The 16,340-nt window shown below is 30.5% G+C and overlaps 1 protein-coding gene across 1 annotated transcript in view; it reads right to left on the bottom strand.

The window, feature by feature from the left end:
- LOC139513445 (corticotropin-releasing factor receptor 2-like) overlaps positions 1-15,328 on the bottom strand; it is a 181,270-nt gene extending 165,942 nt beyond the window's left edge. The window contains exon 1 of the mRNA XM_071301926.1: positions 15,282-15,328. The gene's annotated coding sequence lies outside the window, so the exon portion shown is untranslated. The remainder of the gene's footprint in view (positions 1-15,281) is intronic.
- Between the last annotated feature and the right edge of the window lie 1,012 nt (positions 15,329-16,340).

The following is a 16,340-nucleotide window of genomic DNA, read 5'->3' as shown; positions in this document are numbered from 1 at the left end:
TCCCTAAAACCACGAAAAATTGATCCCCACGAAAATAAATGAATTCACAGTATTTTTCAATCTGCTTTTTTATAATTCGTAATCACTGAATATTGTTTTTCAAGAAATACTTCAGGAGAAACACGACTAGTGAATCCGGAAGTTCTTACACCTCTTTTTCGCATAAATTTATTTTTGGTGCTATTCTCGTCAATCAATCTGCAGTTTTCTGTGAGCGTTTTGTTTTGTATATTGTTAGTTTTTCGTCGTTTTACTTTTAATCAATGTGTTTTTTGTTTTTGGTCTCCAACTTTTACCGTTTTATTTCTCTCTTGGTATCATTTCTTTTAAAGTGTTATTTTACGAAAATTTAAACGTGATAGATATTTGTTTACATATACATCAAAGTTATGTATCGTAGACTAATGGAATATAACTGAATTTTTAGGCATATTTCAGAATCACGCTTAGTTAACGATTTAATTTACCAACCCAATATACGGTATTATCATATATTATATCATATGTCTTTCGAAAGCTTATTATTGTATTTTCTGTTTGCCCGTTGGGGTTGTCAATAATTCAGAAAGTGCATTTGTGTGTCAAGATCAAGGTCAAAATACAGCTAAAGTTATATCCTCCCGGAGGAAGAAAATCTGTAGTGTTTGTAAAAATGCAATATTTGTAAACAGTTAATTTATGATTATAGATATAGGAAGATGTGGTATGAGTGCCAATGAGACAACTCTCCATCCAATTAACAATTTTTAAAAGTAAACCTTATAAGTCAAGGTACGGCATTCACCAAGGAGCTTTGGATCACACCGAAGAGCAAGCTATAAATGGCCCCACAAATTACTAGTGTAAAACCATTCAAACGGGAAAACTAACGGTCTAATCTACAAAAACGAGAAACACGTATGAACTACATAAACAGATGACAATTATTGTACATCAGATTTCTGACTTAGGACAGGTGCAAACATTTGCAGCGGGATTAAACGTTTCAATGGTACCAAACCTTCTCCCTTTTCTGAAACAATAGTATAATATATTCAAAGAAAGACACATTATAAAATATCAATTGGAAGGCTTAACTCAATCAAAAAACGCAACTAAACACACAATGCACAAATAAATTTGATATGTGATACCTGAATGCAAATACATAGTTAATAAAAATGATAAGGAATCAATACAATAATTACGGTAAAAAGTAAATAAACAGGTTTTAACAAAGTTAAAGTATGATACCACTGTGAACTGTTCAACAATTTTTAGAAAATCATCACTTTTGAAAAAACCTGCGTCATATTATACACAGGTAAATGAAAATAATTTTGTTGTTAAGTATTCATCTTCTCCTGTGTGTATTAAAAGAGGGACGAAAGATACCAAAGCGACAGTCAAACTCATAAATCTAAAACAAACTGACAACGTCATGGCTAAAAATGAAAAAGACAAACAGAAAAACAATAGTACACATGACACAACATAGAAAACTAAAGAATAAACAACACGAACCCCACCAAAAACTAGGGGTGATCTCAGGTGCTCCGGAAGAGTTAAATCTGCCGTTTAGGAATATCAAGAAATGTCTTTAATATCAATAAAAACTAATCTAACACTTGGTTCATATAGGGTGAATATCAACAATAAAACTAAGCAATTGGTGCTAGATAAAACTTCCTGTACAGGTGCAAAAACAGTTTTTAAGGAAAAATGAAATAATTGTGATGTTCATAGTACGAAGAAGTAATTTTTTTTATTAATTCCAAATAATCAAAGCTGGTATATAGACAAGATCCATGTTAACATTAAATAACAAAATGGTATTACAAATAGTAACAACAGGTCAGGTACGATATGAAAGTACTCGCAGTTACTGATAGCAAGTTAAAAGCCAAACAATTAATAATAAAATTTTATGCATCAGAGACTAAAATCAATTTTAACACATCCCACGGATTTAGTATTTTAACGTCATGAATAGTCAAAGAAGACATGGCTTGTGCAATGCCAAAGATAAATGTATCGCAGTAGGATAGTTAGGAGTGACTTCTTTATAGATAAAAATGAACGTGTGTGTGTCTCTTTACATCCCGTTTGAAAAGAAAATACAAATTTAGTTAAGTTTTAATTTGCTAATTACAAAGTCGATATTAGTGCCAATGTCAACTATATTCAGAGATCTAATTACAACATAAGTACGACAACCCTTACTAATAAGTTTGTTTAAAGGTTCGATGAGATTGCTCGGATCACATAGTTTTCGCTTTAAGTATACTAAGTAATATTACCGTAAAATTTAGGATGCTAAATACCATTTCTAGTTTTCTACAGGTACAGCCAAATTTACAAATCAAATCTTTGTATCTACGAAAGAATTTAGTAAATGTTTTAAGTTATTTATGGTAACGAAATCCCTGACATAATAATTCACCAGTGATGCATTAATTAAACATCTATGACATCACTTCACACACGGGCAAACCGAACGAGTTAGGATATATACACACCGTATGATGGAACCAAAGGCCTTCTAAAAAAGGAAAGTTAACAATAGGGAATGAAAAATCGTCTCTTTTGTCATTAATTTTAGTATGGAATTCCCTTTAGAAATTGAAATGTCTAAATCTACCCCATATCAGTGATAATGCATATCTACCCCATATCAGTGATAATGCATATCAATACAGAAGTGCTAACTCTAGGTTTCTAATACCGACGATTCGGAAACCCCCAACAGTAGTGTCATCGACCCAAGGGTTGTTAATAAACTCATATATACTAGGGTTTTTTGTATGCAAGACGCGCGATTTGTCAACAAAAGGGACGCTCGAATTGTGCTTCTCCAACCTAATGTTGACTACATAAAATGTTGTTTACCAAAAACAGCTGAAAAGCAATCTTTGTGCCATGATAATTTCAAGTATTCTTGACTTTCGTTTTTGCTCATTTTCTTCTATTTAATGTGACTTTTTGTTTTTCTTCGTTTACATTTTCTTTGTTTTTTTTAAGTGATTAAGATGATAACAAAAAGTAAAATCACAAAAATACTGAACTTAGAGGAAGATCAATTGGGAAAGTCCATAATCACATGGCAAAATCAAATAACAAAACGCATCAAAAACGAATGGACAAAAACTGTCATATTCCTGACTTGGTACAGGCATTTTCAAATGTAGAAAATGGTGGATTAAACCTGGTTCTATAGCGCTAACCCTCTCACTTTAATGACAGTCTCATCAATTTCCGATATTTTTACATTGATGCGTTAAATAAACAGACACAATAAATATAATAGTCAAAATATGGGTACATCAGTCATCATCGTTTATCAATATTAAAAGGAACAATTTAACAGAACACAAAAACATCTACTATCTACGAACACATTTATTGAGTGTCTGACGTCAGAAAATTTTATACGTCACATAAATTTGTCGTTCAATGTGCGTACAAACAATTTTAAAATTTTTATGGGAATGTTAGCATACAGGGTTAAAAAATCAAAAGTATGTAAGAATAAATTTAAGAAATAGACCGAGATTTAAACTAGTCCAAAAGTTATATATAGAATTTATAAGAATACAAAAATAGTTAATACCACTACGCGATTGAATGATTTTGACGTTTGTGGTTCAACGTATATTGTAATTCATAATAGAAATATATCTATTGACAGCTATACCCCTATTTTTTATATTTTTAGTTATTATGTTTGTTGGTTCTTTTCACGATTATTTTTGCGACTGTCATGCAAGTGAGTGATTTAGCTAGCTGCAAAACCAAGTTAATTCGACCATTTTCGACTTTAGAAAATGCTTTAGACCAAGTCAGGAGTATAACAGTTGTTATCCATTCGTTTGTTGTGTTTAAGCTTTTGATACTGCTATTTGCTTAGGGACTTTCCGTTTAGAATTTTCCACGGAGTTCGGTAAGTTTTGTTATTTTACTTTTAAGCAGGTAGTTGTATTTAGTGCAACTGTATACGTTGTTATGATTAGTTGTATAATAAGAAAGAAGCGTGATAGCAGTAGTATGATGATGCTAAAAACCTACCTCATCACTAAATGCAATATGTTATGTAGTTTTAAGCTGATTAATAATTGAATCACAGACAATTATTTTGGTTTTCACTCTTTTTTTTTTTTATCAATTTAACTGTCATTTCTGGAATAAACGCTATGAATTTGAAGAAAAAAACATAAGTGTAATGTTAAAGTGTGTCTTACAATTGATAAATAATATGTGGTCTTAAAATTTGTTTTTCATTTCCACACAGATTGTTTTTTATTTGAGTCAGAATATGCAAATTCTGACATTCTTGACCATTCTACCGCCATTTGACAAAAATAAATGCACCGTAGGAATACTTGACGAGCGGGCAAAAAAAGATGGTACAATCACAATGATATGCTTTCAAATGATATATGATTAAGCCGAATGATAGATGGGCAAATTCAAAACGAAATTTTGTGATTAATGTTAGTCGGACTATTTTTTACTATCTATATAAAATACACCTTCATCCACGGATTTTACTTGCCCATATTGGGATTTTCAATAAATTTTGAGATATCGGATATTGCGTTTTGTACTATGAGATATAAATAGTGAAATGTATTTATATTGCAAAGTGTTCTCGTATATTAAGATAAAATGAACAGAAAATGTTTTCTATTTGATCCATGACCAATATTTTCTTTCACTCTAACACCTTCACAAATGTGTATATTCATTTACATGTATTTGAATATAAAATTTGTGTTATCCGATAAGTTTTGCTCATTGGATGAAAATGGTAATCTGGCCTTTAAAATGCATTTGCGACAGAAGTAAACATAAAAGTGGACTGCTCTTGTCAAAAATATTTCAAGACAAATTATTAAAGATACACATATGGAAACTAAAATTTGTATTCATACTGAAAAAAACACAATATGCTATCGTTAACAGAGTATGGTGAATTTCTCTTTTAAATTCAACCCTTCAGCACAGCTTTTTGTTAAAACACACTAGATCAAGATCCTTTTGATTTTGAGTTTTTCAACATCTAATTCAGTGCTAATAATATGAACTTCAGCTGGTTTTGTGTAACTGTAACATCATTCAAACATTCAAACAAATTTGTACTAGTGCATGTAAACTCGATGAAATAAATTTAAAAGAGGAGAGCAAAGTACATTTTCGTCTGCACTAAAGATATTCAGTCTTTTAAAATTCAGTTATTTTTATATCTGAAATAAAATGTTAAAAAACCCATATTTTTATCAAATTTAATTGACATCTATACCGAAGTCATTGAGGAAAGTACATTGTTCATATATCAAACCTTTATTTCTATCACGAAACAGGCGATAACTTGGCATTTACAATAATCAGTTTCCAAAGAAAAGGTTGATTCGGTTCAAAACCATGCTCAATTATTTATTTATTTTTTCAATATACTTTATCCACGTTCAAAACATTTTTCATTAATTTATTTGCAATCATATTTTCAACTATGGTTTGTTAAGTAATTTGCACTTCTTAATAGAAAAGACTGATTTGATTAATATGAAAATCGGAACTCTTAATTATATTTCTTGAAAATATACTTTAGCAAAAGTAATTTTCTGTAGTTTTTAAGCATTAGTAGGTCTCCGTATACTGTCGCAGCTTGTAATAAACAACAATTAAAAATTAAGTCTTACAACGCAATTCGAATTAAACGTTCTTGTAAAAAGAAAGAAAAACCGATTTGATTTTCCAGTAAGATTCTTTAATGGTTTTGTTTTGAAATTAGATTGAATCCATTGAACTTCTTGCTTAAGAGTAGTAAAGAACGATATATTTAGTATCACCATATCTTTTTTTTTTTATCTTTCCAATTTTCTGAATTCAATTTAAACTAAAAATCAATGCTGTTGCACTGCAAATCATTTTAAAAGTCGATTACTTTCGATATTATAGCCATCCTTCTTCTCAACATATGTTACATGTCAGCTTTAATTCAACTATGGGGTTAAAATTCTCAATTATACCCAATTCTGTACAATCGTAGTTTATCTAGTAGTCATTTGTCAAACTTTACATATACTAGTAGTATTTTGCCTGCATCGATGGGTTTACATCTTATTTCGTGTAGAGTATATATCTCCAAGGTAATACGATATTCCAGTGCTTGTATTTTCTATCATGGTTTTGATAGATAGTTGCAGCTCATAAGGGAGCTATCAAATTTACAGTTCTGAGTGGTGAGGTTAAAATCATTCTATGGACGCCATATACGTTATATAATATATATTTCACAGATGAAGACGGGTATGGTCCCATTGTAACCAAAATACCATATTTTTTCCCTGAATGTGACTATTTAGTTAGACTATGACCGGGTTTGTACTTAAATAAGCAACACCGCTTTCCGCATGCGGAACAGTCCCTACTTCGTTCTTGAGCACCTGCGATTACCCCTGAATTATGGTGGGGTTCATGTTGCTCAGTCTTTAGTTTTCTATGTTGTTTTTTGTTGTTTGTCTTTTGGTCTTTTTTCTTATTTTGTCGTAGCATTGTCAGTTTCTATTTCGACTTATGAGTTTTAATGTCAGATTTGTTATCTTTGTCTATCGTATTTTTTATCATAAGTTCGATGGGATAGATGCGTTCAACATAGTCACCAACGTTTTAATTATTAGGTAAGAGAACTACATCTGTATAACAAAAACTTCTTGTCTTTGTTTCTGTAAGAAGTGCTTGTATGAAGTCAGCCTCATATGAATAAAGTAACAAGTTGACAAGAAGAAAAAGCACAGTTAGTTACCACGTTGATTATGAAAATAAAATTGAAATACATGACAGAGCGAAAAAGTACGGAAGCGTATTAGCGCCACACTTTTGTTTTCTTCCTATGTTTGCGTTATAAACGCAAACCTTTGCATTATAACGCAAACCTTTGCATTATAACGCAAACCTATGCGTTATAACGCAAACTTTTTCGTTATATTGCGATATAACGCAAACTTTTTCGTTATAACGCAAATCTTTGCGATATAACGCAAACTTTTGCGAGGTTTGCGTTATAACGCAAATATCTTGATTTCAATTATTCATTAAGTTTTGTATATATGTCCCTCTGTCATTCATTTCGAAGGTGAGTTACTAGTAGATAAAAAAAAAAAGAAACATACATACAAGGCCAAATAATTATAATAAATATGCATAGGAATAATGGAATACTTGAAGTGCAATTATACATAAATTAAGACTGATTTGTGCATCACAAAAGTATATAATGTAACAAGAAAATAGATATAGTTTAATATTATTAATTCGTATATTTTATCAAATTTGATTCGTTTAGAGATAGTCACATGTTAAACTATATTTTCGAAGGTAGAGAGAAAACGGCGGATAGCAAAAACCATATTGACCGGCAAAAAGCATATTGCACGGTTATTTTTAGAATATCTAAAAACCGATATACTTTGTGACGTCATGTAATGAATTTCAGGATATTGTTAAACGTTTTGAAACACATGATATCTGTGATCGATTATTTGACGAAAAAAATCTTCAAATACATAAGATGTCCAAAAAAAAAAGTAAATGAAATAACAACTAATATGTTGTTATTGTCAAGGAGACAATGTAATATCTATAAAATCCCAACAAACCTAAATGACGATTTTGATACAAATATGGTCGGAAATTAATAATATAACAAATATAGCCTTTGTATGAGGTCAATACAGGATATATCGACCCAAAGAAGTATATCGACCTCGGACTTCGTCCTCAGTCAATATACTTCTTTCAGGTCAATATATCCTTGTATCGACCTCATACAAAGGCTATATTTGTATATTATTGAAATAAAAATAGTGATTTGAGGTACAGAAATATTTATCACAATTTTGTAAAATAACATTAACGTTGCCAGTTAAGTTGCACCAGATGCTTTTTTCGACAATAAAATTATATTATGTGATCCTCGAGGACAATATATTTGAAAACCAAAAACGTAAGCAATCCTCGAAGAGGTGCTATAACAAAATATGATATGTTGAAGTATTGTCTACTTAAGAAAAGGATTCAGAGAATTGAATAATTTGAGTTGAACTTGAAAATTGGTCGTTTTTATCAATTACACATTGAATAGCTCTAAACATCAAGCAAATCCCTTGCTGAGTTGAGTGTTATTTTGGCTTTGTAAGATATATAAATACGTAACTATGTCCGGTTCGAATAGGGAAACAATGCTCTGTGTTTGATTTGTATGTTATAGATTTTTTGTAAGAATTCTATGAGAAGACCATAGCTTGGCTGCTACAAGACACCCATGTCTGCCCCAACTAAACATAACCATTTTTATTGGTAGTCAAAATTTTACCCCGTTAGACATACCTCGTAGAACCCAAATATTTTATTAATTGTTGATTTGTTGTCGACCTGATTATGTAAATATTGACCAGTTGAAGTTAAACAAGCAACGATTCATCTTTAAAATCCTGCGGCTCTTTTAACACAATTTCTTGTCAAAAAGTCAAAATACTGGTAAATCATACATATTTCAGTATAACTTACGATCAGTTTCAATAGTTATTATTTTTGGTGAAAAAGATTGAAGACAATTGTGCACGACATATTGGATGAAGTCGAATTTCAAGTCCTAGTATCTATGATGAGTTTTGACAAAACGTAAAAGTCAAATAATTAAATGAATTATAATAATTTCATTTTGGAGTTGTTTTTTCGTTGCGCAATATTGTAAAATAATTACCATAGAATTATTGTTTTTTTTCTCCTCATGTCTAGAGAGAGTTAAATTGATGGGTGGATATTTGCTTAAATTGGTGACTTTAATTTAAACTTTTAAACTAAGGTTAGTCATGATTTCGCAGTATTCATTTTGGAAAGTTTTAACTTTAATAGTCACTTGTGTGTGTGTAGCAAGCGAGATTAAGTTTATTTTCATACATACCTTTCGGTTTAAATAAATCTCATCATAGATACCAGGACTAAAATTTGTATATACGCCAGACGCGCGTTTCGTCTACAAAAGACTCATCAGTGACGCTCGAATCCAAAAAAGTTAAAAATGCCAAATAAAGAACGAAGTTGAAGAGCATTGAGGACCAAAATTCCTAAAAGTTTTGCCAAATACAGCTAAGGTAATCTATGCCTTAGGTAGAACAGCCTTAGTATTTCAAAAATTCAAAATTTTGTAAACAGTTAATTTATAAATATAACCATATCAATGATAATTCATGTCAGTACAGTTAAGTTAAAATAATGACGAAGTATATCGTTACCATTCAATAATTTAGAATTTAAACATGGTTTTAATCAAATCTGGAGTAAAAATAAAACAACCCCTTTTAATGAATCAAATACAAGCCAATAAGAGTTTAGACCAATTAGTTGATAGAAATAAATTATGTATTCTATTATTTCTTAATTTTCTCTGCCGTTAATCAGAGTATCACAAGAAACATTCCAGATGTAACGAATACTGGTTTACATGTTCTCAAAGAGGAGTTTATCATGTTTGTCTTCTGACGTAACAGACAAGTGCAATGATTTCAGTACAAATACTTCGTACATTCTTGAAGGGAAATAATTCATCCCCATAATTATTCATAAGGAAAGGTCAAACCCAAAACATTCATACAGGTTTAATTTGTCTAATGAAGTTGGAACCGTTCTTTATTTTCATTCATTATCTGAATATTAAATTATCTCAGTTACTGAGATAACGTAAACATCGGAACGACAAATCTACATGCGGTGATATCAATACCCAATGCCTGAAAAGGAAAAAAAACATTTTATAGATCTGGTACGTCCCGCTGCGTGATAGCAAATTGTCATATCCTATATATATAATATTGTTTCTATATAATGTTCCAACACCATTGTATAGAAAGATTAAACGCAATTTTAAGGAAAATCATTGGTTTTGGAACTCGGACTTATTCACTCACAAACACAAATGAGTCAAAAGGACAGTCATATGTTTGTGAGTGACTTAGTGCGGTTTATAAACCAATAAATTCCATCAAAAGGTGGCCCTCATAATGTATGGTTTTGTTTTGTTTGCATTTCAGAAATTAGAAAAAAACCAAGAAAACATATTTGTACCAATTTCATAAGTTTCAAAGAATTTAAACTCTATAACAAGTTGCTGTTTCTCATAGTAACATGTCGCAACGGGACAACACATGAATAAAATAAATAAACTATAAACGAGCAAAACAGAAACAAAAAAACTTTGTGTTCGAATTTTTAATTTTGCTACTTGATTTGTGACTTTCTGTTTTGAATTTTCTTTGGAGTTCGGTATTTTTTTTTTTTTTTTTTTTACTTTTTACAGACTGGTGACTTGGGACAGGCACATATGGTAATTTTTGTATTCTTGTCTTTTATTTTTGCTTATGTGATTTGTCTACATGTGATCTTAATCTTTTTATCTTCTATGAACACATTTGTTTGTATTTATAGTGATTAAGATTATACAAATTTCAAATCAGGTTTAATTCTTTATTTTCTACATAAGGAAATGCTTAATTAAGCAGTTATATTCCATTCGTTTGATGTGTTTGTGCTTTTGATGTTGTCATTAGTTCGGGGGGAATTTCCGTTATAAATTTTCTTGGCAGTTCGAATTTTTTTTGGTTATTTTGCTGTTTACTTTTTAACAAAGTTACAAACACTTTTATCAAAAACGTATAATTGTCTTTTGGCATTTAAAAAATTACTAATTGTCCATATAAAACACATATCCTGTTCAATAGTTGTCATGGATATGAAACGGAGTTCCAGTGTTATATTCAATGTTGAAACTTCTTTATTTTTATTAAATCCCCGTGTAACTTCCGGATTCTGTGTCGATAACCGTATATAACACAGCGCTCGGAGGTATTTTAAATGGTTGACATTTACGCCAACTCTTATAAGAAAGTCTTAGAAAGTCAACAATAACTAACGTTGGAATAGTGGAAATGTTTTTATTTACGTTAATCTGAGTGATTAACTAGACTTCACAAATAAGTAATGATAACATTATAACTTCTTATTGATATAATGTTAAATCTATCATTTTCTACATAAGACAGTGCCTGTGCCGAGCCATGAATGTGCCAGTTGTTTTTCACTTGTTTGATGTGTTTGAGCTTTTATATTGCCATTTGAAAAGATACCTTTTTTTAAAGAATTTTATTTGGTGTTCGTTATTTTTGTTTTTGATTAAAATTTGACTTTTTGCAGGTATTCTAGACCCGTGAAACTGTAATAATATTTCACAATTTTGGCAACCACATTATACCATAAACGCTTATCTTCGATCAGTGTTACAACAACTTCATACTGGTTCCCGATACATGTTTTGTCTTGAATTATCGTTTTGACACACATACGGTAGTTAAATGCATATTTGCAAAAACAAAACTCAGATATTGATAAAATTATCTATATCTGGCAAAACTATATGCAATTCTAATATTCAATGTTCTTCAACTTCAAACTTGATTTAAAACCGAAATCATACGCTAACGTTAAAAAAAAACAGTAATAATACAAGATTAACGGATTTGTAATATTTGTATAAGTTATTGATAGCAAAATCATAACTTTGACCAATTCATATTCTTAACAAACTCCAGAATAATATCGGTATTAATTTGAATCTTGTTTTATTGAATTAGAACTAGCCTTCATTTCTTGTTTGTTTGGAATAACCTGTGTAATTCATATTTTAAATGTTTTTTTTATAGCAGAATCTTCAATTACACAAATGCCAACAAAAAGATCAAAGTAATTATCCTTGTATTCAATGGTTGTTTGATTGGCAATCATATTACCTGTTTCTTTAATTTGAATTAATGACATTCAAATAATTCATTAAAAGTTAAAAAAAAAAAAAAAAAAAAACCCACCTAGTTTTATCACACCATTAGCGTTGTTAAGTTTGGTCATTTTTTTCACTATGTCTTCGTTAACCCGCTTTACAGAAATATGCTTATAATTTAAAAAAATAATATTAATGAAACACTTTTGAATATTGCTATTATTGTTTAGTCTCTTTTTGGTGATATCCATTTGACGTGGCACCGAACTAATACATCCCGTCATTGTGTTTTTGTGCTATAATAATCTTATTATTATTCTTGTCTTCAATTTCGCTTATTTGATTTTTCTATGTGTCTTTTTGTGTTTCTTTGTTACGAATTTGTTTGTTTTTATGTGATTTAGATTATATCACTATGTTGTCTGTTGTACCACTTTTTTGACATTTTCCCCTCCTATGTCTGTTTGTTTTGTTCAGACATTGTTGTCAACATAATTGAATTTTATACGACTTTCATACAAGTGAGAGGTTTAGCTAAATATAAAACCAGGTTTAATCCACCATTTTCTACATTAGAAAAAACCTGTACCAACTCAGGAATATGACAGTTGCTATCCACTGGTTTTATGTGTTTGAGTTTTTGACTTTGTCATTTGATAAGAGTTTGTTCGTATGAATCGTCCTCGGAGTTCGGTATTTTCGTGATTTTACTTTTTTTGCTCACGTTGGTATTCACCACATAAGAATATGTATATCAAAAAATTAAGAAAGTCAAATTTCTAATAGTTGTTATTGAATTCTAAATTATAACTATTATGGTGTGTGTAGTACGAAGAATAGTCAATCTAAGTTGAATCAGTTATCTGACTAAAAAAGTCAATTTGAAAAGTTGTATCATTGATAAAAAATAAGGAGTTGTGGTTCGATTGCAATGAGATAACTATCGACCAAAATTCAATTGAATTGGATGTTAGCAATCATACAGCCTACAATAATGAGAACAACTCATACCGTCAAGTCGGCTATAAAATGTTTCTTCGTGCAAAAACCTAAAGGTCTAACTTATAGAAAGAGTATAAACTATTCGAAATACTAATGATTTTCTTATCCCAGGCATAGATTACCTTAGCCTTATTTGGCACAACTTTTTGGAATTTAGGGTCCTCAATGCTCTTCAACTTTATACTTGTATGGCTTTTTAATTATTTTGATCTGAGCGTCACTGATGAGTCTTATGTAGACGAAACGCGCGTCTGGCGTATCAAATTATAAGCCTGGTACCTTTGATAACTATTATATAAAAAAAAAAAAAAAATTTACGAAAACTAAATACTAGTAATAGAGACATGAACCAAGGAAAACTAGACAACAACAGGCTCCTCAATGCTCTTCAACTTTACTCGGGACAGGTACATAAAGAATACTACCTGGTTTAATATGTTCGTGTGTTCTCCTCTAACCAACGAAAACTAACCAACAACAGGCTCCTTATTCGGGACAGGTACATAAAGAATATTACCCGGTTTAACATGTTCGAGTGTTCTCCTCTAACCAAGGAAAATAATATTACAGCACAACTTATGAACTATCTATATACAGTTGAAAATGCTCAACTCATCCGATAGATACAAATAAGAAAAAAACATCGGAAAAAAAAATACAGACGCGTCCAAAAAGTACTTGAATTTAGTGTTTAACCCTAGCAATTTGCGTATTACTCGCTGTTTTATCAATTTCTAAATTATTTTCGGAATTCGGTAACCGAATATCAACAACATTCTCTGTCATTTATTTACACATAAATCAAGTTACTTTTTGTCAGATTCATCCCAGTTACATCACTTGTTATATAAGAACGAAACAGCAACTTTGATTTCCCTCTATGAAAGTACACCATTATTAAAATTAAGAATTAAAATATTCAAATAGCTCAAACGAACATGGGTTGAATGTTTAGTTATATTGTCAAGTCTTCTGGTTCTTTGCTCTTAAATAAAATGCAAAGTACAACTAAGGGTGCAATAGCAGTTTGTTTATAGTACTATATATTGGTCTGTCTCAAGTTTTGATAGTCGAATTCAATTAAGAAATAGGATTTGTTGAAATACAAAATCTTGTTACAACAATGTGTATTGATCTGATTCCATAAAAAGCCATAGTCCATTCTATATTATCAGTTATACCAAAAACGAAGGCGTGTTATCTTTGATGAGTTTGTTCACCTGTATTTAAACTTCCAGCCACAGTGGTAATTTCAAAACTTGTGACCTTTGATAACATCCATCTCGATATCTATTGACCTTAAGTTTCACAATAATTATCTTATTTGAAGTAAAAAAAATATATTTAGTTCTGTTTTTTCAGCGTAACGATCATATGAGGTAAAGTAATAGTTTTATTTCGAAAGAGAGGAAAATGACAATAATGAATTAGATTACAAAATAGTAACATGACAACTTTAATATGCAGGAAAAGATGCAAAATAGAGTAATAGAGGTATACACACAAACTCAAGTTGTCTAATTATGATACGTTTATGTTATGATATTTTATTTGTTAGTTTCATCTTATTATATTTAATTTGTTCTTGTGATTGGATGTTTCAAATTGGAAGAAAACTTGGTCATGTTAAAGAATTTCATCCTAGAAATGAGCGTATTATTTGTTCCTTTATCAATTTCTGTTTCCGAAATGTGGTATGCGAATATCAACAACATACAAACATGTATTAATATTCGTTTAAACGTTAGGAATATGACAGTTGTTTTCTGCTTGTTTGATATATTTGGGCTTTGATTTTGCCTTCTGCTAAGAGACGTTTTGTTTACCTTGTTATTTCTTTATTATTTGAAATCTAAATGCACATTGTTTAATAGCACCATCACGTAGTATATATTCTGACAAAAAACCAATTGAATGATTATCATCCATTCTACAATGACGGCAATGAGGGGATACCTTTCTGTCTAATAATTGTAAATGTGGTATTTGTACTATTGCTGAAATATTCAAAGCGAACTTTGGAATTCCTTTTTTACTTTTTTGGTAGATAGAAAGCGTCACAAGGTACTACTATGATGAATTTTAACTTTGATTTGAAATTATATTTGCTCAATGTGTTAACTTGCACAATACTGCAATTGAACCGGTTCGATCAGAAGGTGGCAAGATTTATTGTTAAAACAAGATTTGAAACTAGAAAACAATATCACATTTTTTCCTATAACTTTATGTAGATAGTTGTCAAAACAGAGTATATTGTGCATTTCCTGAACATATGTTTCAAACTAAGTATTCTTTTTGAAATAGTGTACTGCAAGATAGTACTCATTATAATAAAGATATGGACAAACTTTTCTGTGAGTCAAAAAACTTCCAAAATATGGTACGATTTTACACAGAAAGCAATGACATATAGAAAATGGACTGTGATCTTTATTAAATAAATGCTAGCAGCTAGACCTTACCTTACCTTTCTGTCTGTAAATAGTTCCAAATAAAATGGTTCGTTATTATCCCAACAAGTGTAATATCCGAACCTGTAATAGACAAAACGTCAGATATTTAAATCCAATAATTCCAGCCAATCAGTTGTCTCATTAAACCAGTTCAAACTTTTCTAACTATGTTTATGCGAACATCTCGTGCTAGGTTAATATATTTTCTTTTCAAATAATAAATTTGTTTTTCTTAAAGCCAAAGAAACTTTATATACCAGTTTATTGGAATATTCTGAGAACAAGTCAATTTAAGTGGTTATTACTATCCAACGTGTTTTCTTCATTGATTAGAATGATTTCCGTAGCGAACTGGAATCATTCCTTCATTTTTCATCAACTATCAAACCAATTATTTCTAATATTTAGTAAAAACCACACATGAGCAAAGTTAAAATGTTATTTTCTGAATTGAAATTCTATACAGTTTGTTCTTGTCATTGCAGAATATCTCATCGTCCTCTTAATGTGTCTATATAAATGTTGCTGTACAAAACAAAATATGAAGTACAAAAGTATCCGGTGGAATACATAATTGTACTTAGTAACAGTGAGCATTTTTTTTAAAGAGTATTACTTTATCAATTATTGTTTTGTTTGTGATTTATTCCTCTGTCCCATCATATGACATATCTGAATTAAGACGTTAAGTTTATTCATATTCTCATTTCATTAAACTTCATTTACCGAGGTTTGCTATTTATACAAAACAAATCATAAGCGTCATGTTCCCAAAGTCTATACCAGAAAAGTGGTCTAATTTGAAAATATACAGATTTTGTCCTTTTCCCTATGCAACATTTTTGTAACCTGAGTGTTATGCATTGATAGCATGAGACGCTTACCCTGTACCAAGTATCATTCATAGTAAGCTATTACAAAGCCCCCCCTGTGGAAACATGTGATACACTGCAGAAGAAAACACCACTGGCATGGTTTTCACTTAACACAATAAACAAAACAAAAACAATTGTAGCGGACAACCACTGAATTACAGGTTCCTGTTTTCGGAACGAAATATACGATACAGTTTT

Source organism: Mytilus edulis, chromosome 2, assembly GCF_963676685.1.
Source record: "Mytilus edulis chromosome 2, xbMytEdul2.2, whole genome shotgun sequence".
NCBI classification, from domain to species: Eukaryota; Metazoa; Mollusca; class Bivalvia; order Mytilida; family Mytilidae; genus Mytilus; species Mytilus edulis.
This window is presented reverse-complemented; position numbering and strand designations above follow the sequence as displayed.